This window comes from Anastrepha obliqua, chromosome 2, assembly GCF_027943255.1.
Source record: "Anastrepha obliqua isolate idAnaObli1 chromosome 2, idAnaObli1_1.0, whole genome shotgun sequence".
NCBI lineage: Eukaryota > Metazoa > Arthropoda > Insecta > Diptera > Tephritidae > Anastrepha > Anastrepha obliqua.
Window position 1 is genome coordinate 119,759,524 of NC_072893.1, and position 18,022 is coordinate 119,777,545.

Sequence of the window (18,022 nt, forward strand, 5' to 3'; positions counted from 1 at the left end):
AAAAACTAAATATTAAATATTAAAAATTAAAGATTAAAGATTAAATATTAAAGATTAAAAATACGCAAGATTAATGGTTAAAGATTTAAAGAATAAAATATTAAAAATGAAAGATTAAAAATTAAATATTAAAGATGAGGATTAAACATTAAATACTAAAGATGAGAGATTAAAATTAAATAATAAATATTAATGATTAAAGATGTAAAGATTAAAAATTAAATATTAAAAATTTAAGATTAAAGATTAAAAATTAAATATTAAAGACTAGAGACTAGAGATTAAACATTAAAGCATGAAGATTAAAAATTAAAGATATAAAATTTAAATTTAAAAGTTAAAAATTAAAGATTAAAGATAAAAATGAAAAATGAAAGATTAGCGATTAAAAATTAAAAACTAACCATCAAAAATCGAAATTACAGCGCCAAACTGCAAAAATCAATAAGCAAAGACCGAATCAAGCACCAGAGATCAACTATCAAAAAGCAAAGATGAAAAACTAAGGTGAAAGGTCAAAGATCAAGCATCGCAGAGCAAATATGAAAGATCAGTGGTGGGAGATGAAATATCAAGACTCAAATATCAAAGTCCAAATATCAAAAATCAAAGTCTAAAAGCCAAAATATCAGAGAAAAATGTGAAAGACCAAAGATGAAATATGAAAATCAAAAATTAAAAACTAATGACGAAAAATCAAAGGCCACAGATGAAAAAACCAAACATTAGAAATCAAAAATCAAACACCAAATGGAAACCTTGAAGGCCTTGAAGGCCATTTGCAGGCTGAAGCACAATGGGAATTAGTACGGCCCCTCTTCGGCATTGGAACAGAAAAGGTATGGACTTCAACCTATGGAATCTCTTCATGCCCCTTGAGTCCATGACATCAAGATCCCTACTTGAAGAGGAATACAGTGTGGTGCTACCAGAGACCTAATTGTGGTACAATGAGGCCGGCAAATATTGCCTTCGCATTTCCACAGATGGCTTCAAGACCTAGTCCGATTCCTGCTCGAGTGTCTACGTGGAACCCAGCGGGACACAACTACACTTTGCCATTGGAATGTATGCATCTATAATTCAAGCAGAGTTTTATGCTGATCAAGAAGCAATGGTCTTTGTTGTGCCTAACAGATGGAGAGGTAGATTGATCTATATGTGTCAGAAGCGACAGCAAAGCTGCGCTCAGGGCTTTAGTTTAATCCTATCAATTTAGGTTGAACTATCTCGATAAACATAATATCCTGATGGCAACATGGGTCCGAGACACGAGACCCCTGACTCCTTAACTAGGATGGACCCTGAGGCCAATTCCTTTGGCCGGGAACCCGTTCTACCTTCTGCAGCCATCAAAGCCACGGTTAGCAAATGGGTTACTTCAACCCACAAGCGAGTTTGGCAGGCCGAGAGAGTCTGCAGATGGATAAAACTGATGTTACTTGCCATGTCTGACCGACTGCCGCCGATCCTCTTGTCTCATTTGCAGCTAGTTGGGCCGCTTTGTGTGGGCGAAGCACATGAAGATGGTAGACAGTGCACTCGGCCCAGCATGTGGAGAGGAGAACGAGACGGCGGACCACCTTCTGTGCGGCTGTCCGGCCTTCGCTTGAGTCAAGCTTGAAGTCTTCGGCTTTGAAGGTTTAAAGAAAAATAAAAAGGGAACCCGAGTGCAGGGCAATGGACTTAATGTGGTCTGCGTGCTGTACTTGCAGTTGTCTTAGCAGAAAAAAAAAAAAAATAATATAAATAAAAATAAAAAAGTTATTTTCTCTCGTCAAAATTATTCTCCTCTCAACAAAACAAAAACAACACAAAAAAATTATTTTGTTTTTGTCGAGAGGAGAATAATTTTGGCGAGGGAAGAATATTTTTTTTTTTTGTTGTCGAGACAAATATAATTAAAATAAAAAGAAAATAATTTTTTTTTAATTATTTTTCTTTTTCTTTTATTTTATTTTTTGTTTTTGTCCCGACAAAATTATTCTCCTCTCAACCAAAAAAAAAAAAACAACACAAAAATACTTTTACGAGAGAACAATATTTTTTTTGTTTTTGGTCGAGAAAAATATAATTAAAATAAAAAGAAAAATAATTTTTTTTTAAATTATTTTTCTGTTTTTTTTTTAAGCTTAAATAACGATAGTATTGTTAAATAAACAAAAAGGTAATGCAGCGCCAGCAACAGAGGCGATCGGCTTTTTTTCTTTTTAAATTTTAAAAAATGTAGCCAATTTTTTTTTTAAATTTTTCGTCCCTAACTAAAATTATCGAAAGTTTTTCAATTTTTATACATTTTACTTAAAAAGTGTTTCTAATATTTGCAATTTTTATTATTTTTTTTTGTATACAAAAGATTTTTTTTATTTATTTGCTGTTATTAATATATAAACTTTTTTTTATATTTATATTTATTTATAATATAATAATTTTATATATTTCTCAAATTTTAAACTTAATTTTTTTGTATTCATTTAATGGTTTCAGTAGATACATATTTTGATATTTTCTCATTATTTAAGTAATTTATAAACTTTTTTATTTTTTTTTAGCAATTGCCTTATTTTTTTGGATATTTTAAATTTTTTGGTCTTTTTTCTGTGTTATTTATTTTCAAATAATTTTATAATTTTTTGTATACAATGATTTTTTTTATTTATTTGCTGTTTTTAATATATAAACTTTTTACGCATTTTTTTTATAATAGCTTTTATAATTTTCTTACATACAAAAATTTTTTTGATTTATTTACTGTTTTTAATATCTAAATTTTGTTAATATTCTCCCACTATTTATATAATTTATTAACTTCTTTTTTTTAACAGTTGTCTTAGTTTTTTTAATATTCTAAATCATCTTCTCTTTTCTCTATGTTAAATTACAAAATTTTTTACAGCCAATAATTGGCCCTATCTTCAAAATCGTTAGTTTGACCTATGTAAATTCAGAGTTTTTTGCTTCTTTTGGTCTGCCGCAAACATTCTACATAATTTTTTTAACACCCTGTACTCCCATAAAGCACAAATGTATTACATAAAATTATTTATTAGCACTCGCAAGCAAATGTGAGTGAGTCAGTTTTATTGAAGCAAAAACTTCATCAATGAGAAATACGTAAAACATATATTCCCTTATGCATTGCGTAGGTATGTCACGTATGCGCTGCATGCAAAAGTGTACTTAAACATATCGAATGTCATAAATCTTATTAAATATTTATGTAAATTACACAATTACGTATAAAATTATAATTACCAACAGCTAACTAAATAACAGTAAATGAGTTTCATGCACAGTTGTTGCAACATTTACACAAGCACACATATGCACCTACATCCGTGTGACTACTGCATACACCTACACACATTCCGTTATGCAAATATGTGGGATTTTATGCGCACAGCTGCTCACTTTAACGGAATGAAGGATGGCACTTGCCCGCCTTCGCCTGCTGTGGTTGGCTGTTAAGTTGCGAAATATTTCTTCTTGGCACATGGCGATATGTGTGTGTGTGTACCATATGTATGTACGTATGTGAGGGTATAATTGTGTATGAAAATATATTCATGAATGCGTGCATTTAACTAAATACCAGTCGTAATTAAAATATTTCGTAAAAGTTTTAATGAGCCATGAAATGTTTAAATGCCAGTGAAGATGCACGTCCATATAAAGAGATGTATTATTATCGTAAAACTGTAGGACTTCGTAACTGTACATTGGGGATATTATCAGAAAATAATAAAAAAGAGTGTAACAGAATTAATTAAGGGCATTTTCGAAAAAATTCCCTATCTGGCGAACAGTTTATAGGCTACTTTCTATGCTGAAAGAATTACGACTCAGGTGTCTTTTGCCTTGAAATATTTCTGAAAATACTATTTATAAGTACAGGGTGCAGCACTCGAAATGTAACCAACTTCAAAGAGCTCGCACAACTGATATTCGGGCATGGAGGTGGTCACCAAAAAACTCCAGCGTCACGTGAAATGGTTCAAAACGTGAAGAAGCGACTTGAGCGAAATCCCCGACGAAGTGGCCATCAAATGGCGAGAGAACTGAAAATATCTGACCGTAGCATCCGCCGCATACTGAAAAATGATCTCAAAGTCAAACCTTACAAGATCCTAAAGGCGCATGATCTCACACCAGAGCAGCAACAAGTCAGACTTGAGAGAACGAAGGAGTTGCTTCGCTTGAGCGAAAGCGGTAAATTTCCGAACATTGTGTTTACTGACGAGAAAATTTTTCAAATTGAGCAAAACGATAGGGGTTATTTGACCGACGACCATTCATACGAAAATTTGATTCATCGATTGGCCACCAAGAGGAAGCACCCGCCGCCACAGGTAATGGTTTGGGCCGCTGTAACCGCAAATGGGCGCTCTCCAGTCGTTTTAATCGAGTCTGGCGTCAAGGTAACTGCGAAATAATATTATCGGGTAAGTATTCTCGAGGTTGCTTTGAAGCCGTCGGCAGACAAACATTTCGGTGGCAGATCATGGACGTTTCAACAGGATTCGGCACCATCTCACAAAGCTCGAGTGAAACAAGAATGGCTAAAAAACAACGTTTCGAACTTCAGAGTGTCCACACATGGCTCTCAAATTCAGCAGCTGCGAATCCGATGGATTATTCTCTTACAGCCATTTTGGATAGCAAGGTCCGAACTAAAAGATTCACCAGTCTCGAGACGCTGAAAACAGCCACTGTCTGCGAGTGAGCCAAAATACCTGCAAGTCACATTCGGGCAGCTTCCGATTCGTCTTTGGACCATCTCAAGACCATAGTCAAGGCAAAAAGTGATCATATCGAGCAAACATAAATTGACTCTTAATTTTGTATTAGGATAAAGCTTTCTCAAGTGGGCCACAAAATTACCAAAGTGAATATTTTGCGATGAAGTTCAGCCAGCACTGAGTTCTGTCATCCAGAAGCACACTCAGAAAATCTTGTTGCAAAATTCTAAATAGTTTTTTTTATTAACTATCGAAGTTTGTTGCAGCGATTGAATAATTATCACATTTCTCGTAAAGTAAGTATCCGATTACAATGATTTTTCAACTGCAGATTGATAAAGGATGATATTTTCCCAATACGTTATTTTTGTTCCGAAACTTGATGTTTCGTTGTTGTAAATAATTTTTTTAATAAAGAATTTAAAATTTAACTAATTTCTGCGCGTCTGGGATGAAAATTTTTTAAGGATATTTACGTAATAAACATCTGTGCATTTATATATGGAAAAAAATGCGTGCCATTCGAAAAGGATTGATTACAATTAACTTTTTTGTGCCAGGGTGCGCGCTCCGACTTTCGCGGAGATGCGGACTCGGGCACTCCCGGGACGCGCACGAACACGCAAACAGCGGCTCGCGGGCGGCTTGCGAAAAACCGTGTTTTGGACACGTCTCAACGCGATATGCTTCCGGAAGATCAGTTTTGCCAACACTGTCATTAGTTGTGCCTAGTCTCTTTCCGATACTGTGATACTATGTAAATCACGTACGTTAATGTGTACAAAACTAAGTATAGACTAATAAACATCCAAATCGTTGTTGCAACCCTTTCGGAAAACAAAACCATAGTCGTGTTTACACAAATCTAGTCCAAATAATTGCGCCCCAAGAGTGTAGTTTTGTTGTTGCAAAACACACGCACAATGGGTGTGTGTGTAAAACTCACTAAAATATTGGTCTCAAATTTGTTGGATTGAATAAATTTATCAATAACACAGAAAATCAACTGCACTATAGAGATTATTTTAGCAGCATAGTATATGAAAGTCCAAGTGACGTTTGCTTCTTGCTAGAATGCCCTGACTGCCCTGGTACAGAAGCTGTATCAAGAAATCTGAACTCAATTCTACAAAGCGCAAAAGCAACCTATGTGAATTCCGATCAATAAGTACTGGCAGGTATTGTGCACATTTCTAAAGTTATTATTCAAATTAAAAGTACCTATGAAATAAGTTAAAAAAAAAAAAATAAAAAAACTAAAAATTCCAATGAAATTCAATGCAAATTAAACAATTCAGTTTGAGTTATACCTACATGCACTTAAATATTAATTGACTTCCAAATTTTTTGTTTACGTGTATACAGTATAAATATGATTTAACATTAATGATAAATAAATTAATTAATTAATCACACATTTTGTTAACAGATGTACTTTGCAAGTAAAAAACGAACCTGTTACAGAATTCGTTGAAAACCTGAGTAAAGATTTCCTTGCTGTTTTAAAACATGATTTTCTCGCGAAATCACAAGCACAGTATCTCGTCGATATTAAAAAGAATCTGATTGAAAAAGAGTACGTCCTTTGCCTTGATTTCTCCGAAAATTACGCATGTCGTGTTCAATATTCTGTGCAATCAGAATACTGGAACCCAACGCAGGCAACAATACATCCTTACGTTGTGCATTACAAAGAAAACGGCGTAGAACAGCGTAAGAATTTCGTGATAATTTCTGAAGCATTGGAACATGAGAGTTCCGCAGTCAATTTGTTCAATTCTAAATTGATTCAATATTTGTTAAACAGTTTGGTAAACGAAATGTGAAGAAAATCTATTATTTTTCCGACGGGGCGGCATCACAGTATAATTTTATAAATTTACTATTTCACAAAAAGGATTTTGGCATCGATGCCGAGTGGCACTTTTTTGCATCTGCAAAACAGTTGTATGACTGGGCAAAAGTCAATTCTAAGATAATTCATTTTGATTACTGTAATAAACAAGAACATGAACATCACTTTAGTAAGGCGCTATTCCAAAGCGCAAACTTTGAAAAATACGAGGCAGTTGCATTCTTTTATTCCAAAAGATAAAAATCCCATCGAGTGCAAAATATTTTCTGCCCACGATCAATATAAAATTATACCCTTTTAAAAACAAACTACATGAAAAGTGTAAAAAGCGTGAATGATTTTCATTTTTTCTTAAAATAACAAATGAATATGTGACATCTGTATAACTTTCTATATCTGTTTCACTTTTTGTGTCCGTCCGTGAGTTGTTTTTGTTTTTCAGCGAGAAATTTTAAGGGCACTAAGGGGACTGAACTTACAATGTATAGATCTGATATGTAAACATAAACGTGAGTAATAAAGAAGTATATTGTATATGAAACTTTGCATGACAGGTTATACATTCCTTTGAATACATTTGATTTAATTACACTGCACAACAGCATTTCTGATGATTGGGTTATGATACATGTTTTTAGTCCAATTTTTAATGACAATTTCAAATCTGTAACTGAAATTCCTGTATCAGCTCTATATGACTCTATATGACACATTTGACTTTTTGTAATAAAACACTATAGATTTAAAGATTATTTTATTTTATTGCCTTCTTAAGTTTAAAAAAATTTTCTTTTATATGATTTCCTTGCTGAAGTTGAAGGCATAGAACTGTTGTTAATGCTCCAACAATAGTCGGCCATTATGTGTGTGTTCCAGTAACCTTGATAGCGTTCCTCCATCGTACGAAGATCCTGGTGCAATCGTTCGCCCTGTTCTTCGCTGAGATCCCTAAGATTGGCTGGAAAATAGTCCAGATGGTTGTGAAGAAAGTGTAACTTAAGCTCATATTACATCCAACCCTTTGGAAGTGACCCATTAGTTGTTCGACGTGCTGAGAATAGTCAGAACTTTTCTTATTTCCTAAGAAATTTTTAACAAGCCAAACAAACTCATTCCATGCCATTTTCTCAATCACTGTCATAGTGTCTATGAAATTTGAGTCTTTTATTAACGACCTTATCTGTGGCCCGTCAAAAATACCCGCTTTTATCTTTTCTGCACTCAATTTTGGAAACTTTTTAGACAGAAAAAGAAAACAATTTCCATTTTTGTCAAGAGCTTTAACAAATTGTTGTATAAGCCCCAGTTTTATATTATAAGTAACGGAGGTAAAATTATACGATCTCTTGATACTAAAGGTGGGTTTATCACGTTCTGTTGTTTCGGTACTAACGCTTCCCGAGCAGGCCAATCTTTTTTAATCCAATGTTGATTTTTAGCTCTACTATCCCATAAGCAAAGAAAACAGGGGAACTTTGTGTAACCACCTTGTTGGCCTAAAAGAAAGTTTACCATTTTTAAATCGACACATATGACCCAATTGTGTTCCGCATATTTAATTTTGTCTAAAACCAGAGCAATAGTTGTATATTCTTCTTTTACTTTAGTAGAATGTGCAATAGGCAATGAGGCCAATTTGTTCCCATTGTGTAAGAGAACACATTTTAAACTCCATTTTGATGAATCTATAAATAAACGCCACTCACTAGAAACGAGGTACATTTTTACAAAATACAAAGTCATCTTCTTCAGCAAAATATTGAAGGAAAGTTTGTTCTCTTCTGCGATAGTAAGAAATTTTAGTTTCTTTTGTGACTAAGTTTCTTTCTTTTAATCTAGACGCCAAAATTTCTGAACCAGTCTTTGACAGTCCCAGATCTCTAATGAGGTCGTTTAAATCATCTTGGTTAAATGGTTTTGCTGTTCCCAGGTCACAATCAAAGTCACTATCGCTATTGCCTGTTTTTGCCTCAGAATGTATAGGTTCTTCCTGTGAAGCACCAGGTTGAGGTTCAGATGACATCGTAGGGCTCAATACACGTCTATGTGCCGATCGTATGGAAGGATATTCCCATTTGCCTCGATTTTTTCGGTTAATGCCACTTATTTTTACCATACAAAAATAACAGTCGTCGTGGTGGTTCACAGGTTCAATCCAGATCATAGCAGTTTCCTATCTAAATTTATTCCTTTTCATATTCGTCCACAAACGTAGAAACTCAACGCACGTTTTGCATACCTTTTGTGGAATCCAAGGCTTATTTTTCATTTCCATTGGGTGACCGCAGTAATTTTTGTACGCCTCATTTACGAACGATGTCACATTCAAACGGTTTTCTTGAAACATATACTCTCCGCAAATAAAACAAAAACTATTCCGGTCATTTATACAAACTCGTCTTGACGATGCCATAACAAATAATATTAAGAAAACTTAATATTTGTTTAAATATTCGTCAATTAACACTGAAATACAGTGATTTTTTTGTGATAGCTATAACTCGTAAACAAGAGCTGTTACAAAAAAAATGAGGGTATATTTAGAATCAGCCTTGTCAAATTAGTAAACATCAAGTATCAAAAGTCATTCATCAGACAAAAAGTGCGATTTTGTTTTTTTGTGTTATCATTACGTATTTTCGCGTCAGTCAAAGCGCAAATGCTGTCATACGTAAATTATCTATATGGTCAATCTTTAAAAACAACTAAACACCAGTAATAGCAAAGTCAGCAAAACTAATATTCCGGAAGCATATCGCGTTGAGACGAGTCCAAAACACGGTTTTTCGCAAGCCGCCCGCGAGCCGCCGTTTGCGTGTTCGTGCGCGTCGCGGGAGCGGCCGAGTCCGCATCTCCGCGCAAGTCGGAGCGCGCACCCTGGCACAAGAAAATTAATTGTAATCAATCCTTTTCGAACTGCACGCATTTTCTTCCATACATAAATGCCCAGATGTTTATTACGTAAATATCCTTAAAAATTTTTCATCCCAGAGGCACAGAAATTAGTTAAGTTTTAAATTCTTTATTAAAAAATTATTTACAACAACAAAACATCAAGTTTCGGAACAAAAATAACGTATTTGGAAAATATCATCCTTTTTCAATCAGCAGTTGAAAAAAAAAAACTATTTAGAATTTTGCAACAAAATTTTCTGAGTGTGCTTCTGGATGACAGAACTCAGTGCTGGCTGAATTTCATCGAAAATTATTCACTTTTGTAATTTTGTGGCCCACTTGAGAAAACCTTACCCATTATCATATTTTTTACTCTGAATTGAATAAAAGTAATTTTCTAAACTAAATTTATGGCCTTTTTAATTGGTTACACTTCGAATACCGGATACTGTATTGTGGACCCATTACCTTTTGCTATTTTTATTAATGACATTTGCTTTACATACCCAAATTATCTTTTCCATGCGGACGACTTAAAGATCTATTCTAAAACTCATAGTCCAGCCGATTCGATTAAGCTCCAAACTGTTTTTAATAAAGTAACGGTGTTGTGTCAAAAAAATTGTCTGCAACTCAATATAAGGAAATGTTTTCATGCATCATTCTCAAAACTTCGATCTTGCTTCCCCGACTTCCTGCTCTATTAGCAGCTCTAGTTTCTCTAGTTTGAATAACTCCGACTTGGGTGTTATTTTTGACTCACAGTTTTCATCCCTAAGTCACATTAAGTGTGCCATTGCCGAATCCTGTGATATGATAGAGTTTCAACTCTGATTTTGGTGATCCGCATACCCTAAAGCTTTTTTATACGTCCTTAGTTCGATCCGAGCTTGAATATGCGGCCTTCATTTGGAGAACTAAGTTTGATTGCCACTTTTAGCGTATTCAAATAATATTTGCTCGTACCCTGCCAGATGTAAGATAATCAACTTAAAATCGTTAAGGTGCAATAGAGCCCTAGGCTGACGATGGTTCGCTCGAAACTGGACCTGACTTTCCTTTCGGTAGCATGCGTATATTTTGAAGTTAACCTCATTTGGATACGATGCGGTACCAGCTGGTGGCAACAGGTGGTAAGATCAGGTGGAGAATGACTTGGCTTCACTTGGTGTTTCCAACTGGCGCCGATTAGCACGAGAAAGCGAATAAAGATCCAGAGGCTGCGTTGGCTGGGTCATGTCGTCCGAGTGGATACAAAAGCTCCGGCTCTGAAAGTATTCGATGCGGTTCCAGCTGGTGGTAGTAGAGAAAGAGGCCCTCTTCTGCTTTGGAAAGATCAGGTGGCTTCAAGGGCTCGGTTTCACTTCGTGTTTCCAACTAATGTCAGTAATTACTAAAAAGAAACGACTGGCGCGCTTTGTTACACTCGGCCAAAATCGCGTAAGCAGTTATAGCGCCAACCCAAAAGAAGAATTTGAATACTTGGTTACCGGTAAGTTGAGCCATGAGGTGATTGCTCTGCATAATACAAATGCTGGGATTCCCCTAGCTACCTGCTGTCTTGGAGAATGATGGACTTCACACTAGCTCAGCGCTGAGCAACAGCACAGCTCACTAAGTAGCAAAATTCTTCTGGTTTCGAGTCGAACTGTCGCGCGCGAGGCAATTTGTAAGGTTGGCAAAGCCTGAGGACCCAAATTTTGCGTGTGTCCTTTCCGGACATTGTTCGCAAGGATCCACACGTGGAAACTTGGCATTAATTTGAGTTCTTTTTCCGCCTAGATGGGCAATGAAGTGGAGTATCAGGAACTTCTGCTCAGTTGCGGTGCCTTCACTTGGTTAAGGCATAGGCGTCTCGGCTCTCGCTTTTTCGTTATACCTGATGAATTTCATCAGCAGTATGAAGCTGTTGACACAAAGGTAAGTAGTTAACTTTCAGCTTTTTTTTTGATAACCTTTAAACCCTCAAGGGATAGCATTTCCTGTTTCTTCCCCATTTCATCTTTTCAATGGTATCACGAAAAACGTTCCTTGGTCTATCTTCCATTTTGCATATCTCATCTTAACCTAACCTGGAATGGTATGGAATGGTCTCGGAGCACTTGACAATTGTTCATTGTCCAAAACTGAGTATTTTGTTTATTTGCATACCGAGCCAGGTATAAACGCGTCTCGTCACTAATCATTAATTTCGTGAAAGCATCAGGTATTTCGGGCTTGTACTAGCACCGTCTGAATTTCGCACGGAAACTTCTGCAAATTTTTGGTCAGAATTCGTGTTTGTGGAGAAGAAAGCCAGTGTATGACCGGTTTGCCTCCTTCTCGATAATATCTCTCACAGCTTGGATATGTTAAAGTCAGTGCTTGTTCACAGCCGTTCGGGTGGTTTTCGTTCTCACATTAACCCAGTTTCTTTAAGTCGAGCCACGAGACATCGAATTGTTTGACCAGCGGGCGCCAGAAGGTTCGAAGTTTACTTTTATTTAAAACTACTAACGAGTTACTCTTATACAAAAGTATGGTACTCGTAAAACCTAGATATTGAATTTTATTTACTTACATCCCCTGCTTGTATTCTCCTCTGCTCTCCTTTTTCTTTTGCTTGTCCCGGCTCCGCTTTGTCCCTTCCTTGTCACATTTATCTGCACACACATCTTTCGAGAGGGTATCTATGGTAATAGCCTTTTCTTTAGTTGCCTGCTTGTTTTTCTTCCCTCACTCGCCCAATTGAGCATTCAAGGACCTTTTCTATGCCTTAACAATAGTCCTATTCAAAACAACTTTACGCCACATATCGTTCTTTACCCTTTCTTTCAACACTTATACTCGTTTTACCGCTTATTATTTATCACCAAATGTGCGCAGACACTTATGAATGTCTGTCAGCACGAGTATCAATGTAGAGGAGAGCTTAGTCTATACCCAGCAGGAAAAATTTAAAATTGTGAAACAAATTTCCCATTTTGAAAGTTCTCTTTACCTTGTCAAAGCGCGTCGTTTCTTTCTCGAGCTAACCGACGCCAGTTGAACACACTAAGTGAAACTAAGCTCCTGAAGCCACCTGATCTTTCCAACGCAGAGGAGGTCTTCCTCTGCTACCACCAGCTGGAACAGCATCGAATACTTTCAAAGCGGCAGCGTTTCTATCCATTCGGACGACTGGCACTACCCTATGATCTGAAAGCACCAGGAATGTTTAAATAAAACAAAACAGAATCCCTGAGGAGTCCCAAAGACTCGTCGGTTGGTGAAGCAGTGAGAGAAAACTGCATGGATCAGTGACAAACAAAATCGGACGATGCAACAAAATAGCATTGGGCCCACAAAGGTAACCACAATGTAACGTTTTGACTAATCAGTTCCTATGTGGACTTTTATCTGACTAACTCTTGAGTAGAAACGACTGCTTGAAATCGTATTTACCCAGGTTCAATCAGCACGTCTATCGCTACTGCCGTTTTTGTGACCAAAGCGTTTGCGAAGATATACTTCACATACTCTTCGCATTCTCACGCTTCTGTACTGCCGGAGGAAAACTCTACAGAGCCTTTGGAGAACTTCCTTCGGGTGTACCTGCTAATCGCCTTCCCTAAAACGATGCAATACTTGGCGATAGTCCCGCGAAGAGAGAATATGAATCTTTATCCTAGTATCAACCCTCAGTAGGTACGAAAGAAAAACTATGAGCCTTTGCAGCGTAAGCTCTCTGGTTCACCGAAACTTCCTGCTGTGATTTTGGCAGTCACTTGCACTACAATTGTATATCAAGATGATCCAGAGCCTAATTCTGGTTGAGCTTTTCGTGCAGATATTGATCTGCTCTAGTAGTCACCTACTCATGCATCTTCTACTTGCGTACTTAGCTCATTGGACCATCTCCTCGTATTCAACGTCATCGAAGTTCATCGAGCTCCGTTGCGGAGCATAGGAAGAGAACAAAATTTCTCAGCTCCGTTCTGTTCCCGGCTTTTACTTTTACTTGCTGCCACATCAGGTTTTTGATGACAATTTTTATTTCACTTTCAATGCAAAAGCCTTTACAAGCCTTTAGGACTACCTCGGTTGTGCTTGCCTGCTGATCATGGAGATCAGCACTACCTTGCGTAGTGTATGGCCTAGACACCTCCACTTGCGCGCTCTGATTTCTTGCATGAGTGGTTTTTGTTGGCATCGTCGGTGTAAGTCGACGTGCGATATCCAATCGTCTGACCACCAAATGCGCAGGATGTGCCTCAGATTACGGCTTACTAGCACTTGCAGCTTTTGAACGGTTTCTGCTGGTAGACATCATGTTTCATAAGCCTAGAGAAGGAAAGACCTAATATTTGAATTACGAATTCCAAGTTTGGTATGCACGCCCATTTGTTTGGACAGCCACACTGTTCGGAGACCAGCAAGTGCGTTTCTTGCTTTCTGCTGTCTTCGAAAAACATCACTTTTGCATCCCCTATCTGCCGTGAATGGGCTTCCAATATTGAACGCCGCTCACTTTGTCTATTCAAATATTTTGTTTTCTTTACATTAATTTCATCAAAGATGACGAGGAAAAGAAGCGGTGATATAATGCAGCCCTGCCTCACACCGGTTTCAGTATTGGCTCCGATAAGATTCCATTATGCAAAATTTGCCATTCAAAAGCCTCGTATTGGGACTTGATTTAGTCGACAATCTGTAAGGGAATCCTTCTGTCGTAGTAGAGATTCTTGTATGTACAGGCTACGTTATGAAGTTCGTGACGTTGTTTTTTATCCGTTCTTGGTTCACTCGAGATTTGTGAGACGGTGCCAAGTCCTATTGAAACTTTCATAGCCTGCCACCAAAATACTTGTCTGTCCACGGCTTCAAAGCAACCTCGAGAATACTTTCATGATAATATGTCGCATTTACCTGGACGCCAGGCTCCATGAAAACAATTGGAGAGCGCCCAACTGCGGTTACAGCGGCCGAGACCATTACCTGTGGCGGCGAGTGCTGCCTTCTGGCCCTTCGATGACTCAAATTCCCGTATGGACGGAAATTAACCACTTTCGACCAAGCGAAGCCACTCCTTCGCTCTCTCAAGTCTGACTTATTGTTGCTTTGGTGTGAAATCTTGCGCCCTTTAGATCTTGTAAAGCTTGACTTGGAGATCATTTTCCAGTATGCGATGGATGCTATGGTCAGATATTTTGAGTTGATTTCGCTATTTGATTGGCACTTCGTCGGATATTTCGCTCAAGTCATTTCTTCCGTTTTGAAACCATTTCCAACCATGCCAGTCCAATACCAGTGGATTTCCCTGCAAACTACGCGCGAATGCCTTTGTAGGTGTTATCTCTGTATGCTGTTGAATTGTCCCTCACAGTCGCCCCATTCAAACTAAGCACGTGTTCGTGAGCCTGTTTCTCTTTCTTTGTGCATTGCGCCTAACTGATTGCTTTCTATTATTAATATGCGTATCTTCAAAGAATATGCCAATACTTCGGTATAACAATAGAAGATATAACAATAACAAAAACAACAACAATATGTGAGTAAAAATACGTAGCACATAACAGCACTGCCCAGCAAAAGAATTATTTCCTTTGATATTTTAAGTCTTCAGTTGAGATCTTCTTCTTTCGTGTATGTAAATATCAATTGATTTATTACGTGTGATTTGTTGTTGTTATGTTGGTTGGTCGTAGGGCTATGGTATAGGATTTTCATAGCTACACACAAAAAATTACCTAAACTAAACACAAATAGGTGTGTGCAGTTGCCTGTCTGCTGCTCTTGCTGGAACTACAGCCACACTCAGCCTGTCTAGTGGCAGACAGGCAATCCGTGCGACGCACTATGGGTCAGAAGTCCATTAAAAGTAGCGCAATTTTACCGAAATTAAATTCTTTAATTGGTGAAATGAACTAAATAGTCTTATTGTTTCTAAAAGGAAGTTCATTAGGCCTGAGATTCATGTGTTTTTGGTTTCGCAAATTATTGCATTATAAGGTGAAGTTCAAAATAAACAATGCTGAGCTAAAATAGGAAGGCAGAAGCTTTGTTCTGATAAGTTCGAGTTTATTTATTCAAAATAGTCGCCTCTGGCCTCGATACACTGTGTTGCGAGATCTAAAAGCTTTTTGAAAGAGTGTTTCAGGTCATTGGTCGGAATGCCCTTCAGGATGGTCATACAAGCCCTTTGGATGACCTCCACGGACCCAAAACGTTTTCTTTTCATGACCAAATACAATTTTCCGAATAGGCAAAAGTCACAGGGAGCCCTACCAGGCGAATGCTGTGAGTGATTGGTGGTTGAAATGCGATTTCTAAACAAGAAATCAGTCACAAGAGTGGATCGATGAGATGGTGCATTAGCATGCAATAAGCGTCCGCTTCCACCTTCGGGGTACTCAGGGCGAATTCGACGAATGCGATACAGCAAACGCTTCAAAATGGCAAGATAGAAAATTTCATTGGCGTTGTGGCCCGTTGGCACGAACTCCTTCTGGACAATTCCCTTGGAATCGTAAAAACAAATGAACATCGACTAGATTCTCCAAACTCGATTTTTTGGTTGGTGGCTCGCCTGGGGCCTTCCATTCGGCACTTTGATGCTTAGTTTCAGGTTCCAAAAGTAATTTTAAACCTATTTCCATCCACCCTTTTTCTCCAAAATGATGTAATTTTTTTAAATTCAAGTGATTTAGTTAGTTGATCTGATACCTCTGCTTACATGAAGTTATGTGAAATTTACCATTTTTAGCATTTACTTGGGGAGTAGGGTGCAAGTGACAAGGCGAAGTGCTGACCGGCTTTAACCTGCTAATGCCCAGCATGAACCTTGCAAGTACATATCAAGCAGTTCACACCCCCAAGATTAGTTCACGCACACGGGGGATACTGGAACCACAGCACCAGCTGGGTACCTGCTAAAGTGGTTGCTGTAGTATTCTAGGTAGTAAACAAGAGTGATATCTTTTGCTGAAATGGCTTGCGAGCTAATGTGGTAACACCTCATCCTTCGTATGTCACCATTTAGTCAGCGGGGCAAGCTCAGCTCTGAAATCCTGACTAGCTCACGTCCTGGCTCTGGAATTTGTTACCCCCTTGCAGCGTAAAGTCAACCCGCATAGTTAAACATGCGAATATTTAGGGGACTAAACTTTCGAGTAAAGATAGCGGCCTGAAGTCGGCACCCAATAGAACAGAGAATGAACAATAATCAAAAAAGGAACAAAAACACACAAAAAGAGGGAAGCGAGAAAACAACAGAAGAAGGCAGCAGATATAGATGAAATGAGGACAGTGTGGATAAAGCAATGACCTTTAAAATAAGAAGCCTACTGCTAAAATCTCCACCGGTAGAGAAGCCTACGATTCTGAATGCATCTGCAAACGAATCAGCTCACACTGCGCGCAAAGGCGTCATAGGGTCCCACAAATGGCATTAGCGCTCAGAAGACTACAATTAGCTCCAGCTTCAGAGGGCTACAATAAGCGCAATAAACGCCAACCAGCTCTCATGCTGAAGTAGAACAGCTCCTTACTCCCAGCTGTGAAAGATAGCGCATCAATGGGCGCTATTGAGACGTATCCTCGGGTCGGGTAGTTTTATTTTTTGTTATTTTAAGTTTTATAACTAAAAATTTTTAACTTTCCAGTTTTTATTTTAATTTTAAATTATTTTTATATTTCTTTTAAATTATTTTAAATCTCTTCCCTTATTTATATTCCAATTCGTTTTATCTTTATAAATTTTGAATTAAATGTTTTCTTTTATCCTTTTTATTTTTTATAAATTTTTATAATATTTTTTACGTTGTTTATACAAAATTTATAATTTTTTTTAATTTTTTATTTATACACAATTTGTTTTTATTTATTTACGTTTTTATTATACATTAGTTTTAAGTTGATCCGAGGTTATCACTGGTTATTTTTTGTTTTCCGTGGCGGGTCCCAAACCCAGCGCACAACCCAAATTTAATGTCCTGGGGGGACATTCGTCTCACACATTCGTTCACTGCCGGCGGGTGCTCAGCAGCTATCCAGGATGGCCATGGAAAAGAGAGGATCAAATCCAGGGGACTGTGTGTCGACTTGGGTAAAGCAAGTGGCAAGGATAGAGCCCTGGAATTTGCCATGTTAAACCCAGTCAAGGCCGTTGCCTTGTATTGCTAAATCCCATACATACATCATACCCGTGTTGCTTTATGGCGCAGAGACATGGTTAGTGTCACAAAGCGATGCAGCTGTTCTTGGGGTGTTCGAGAGAAAAATTCTTCGTAAGATCTTCGGTCTTGTGCGCGTTGGCGAAGACTACCGTTCAAGAATGAACCACGAGCTGTATGAGCTCTACGCCGACATTAACGTAGTTCAACGCATCGCCATCCAACGCCTGCGTTGGCTAGGGCATGTCGTGCGTATGGATGAAGAAGCTCCAGCAAAGAAGGTGTTCGAGGGCGAAGTCCAAGGGAGCCGACGCAGATAAAGACCATTGCTCCGGTGGAAAGACCAGGTGGAGGAAACCCTATGCTCGCTTGGTGTACAGAATTGGAGAAGGCGCGCGACT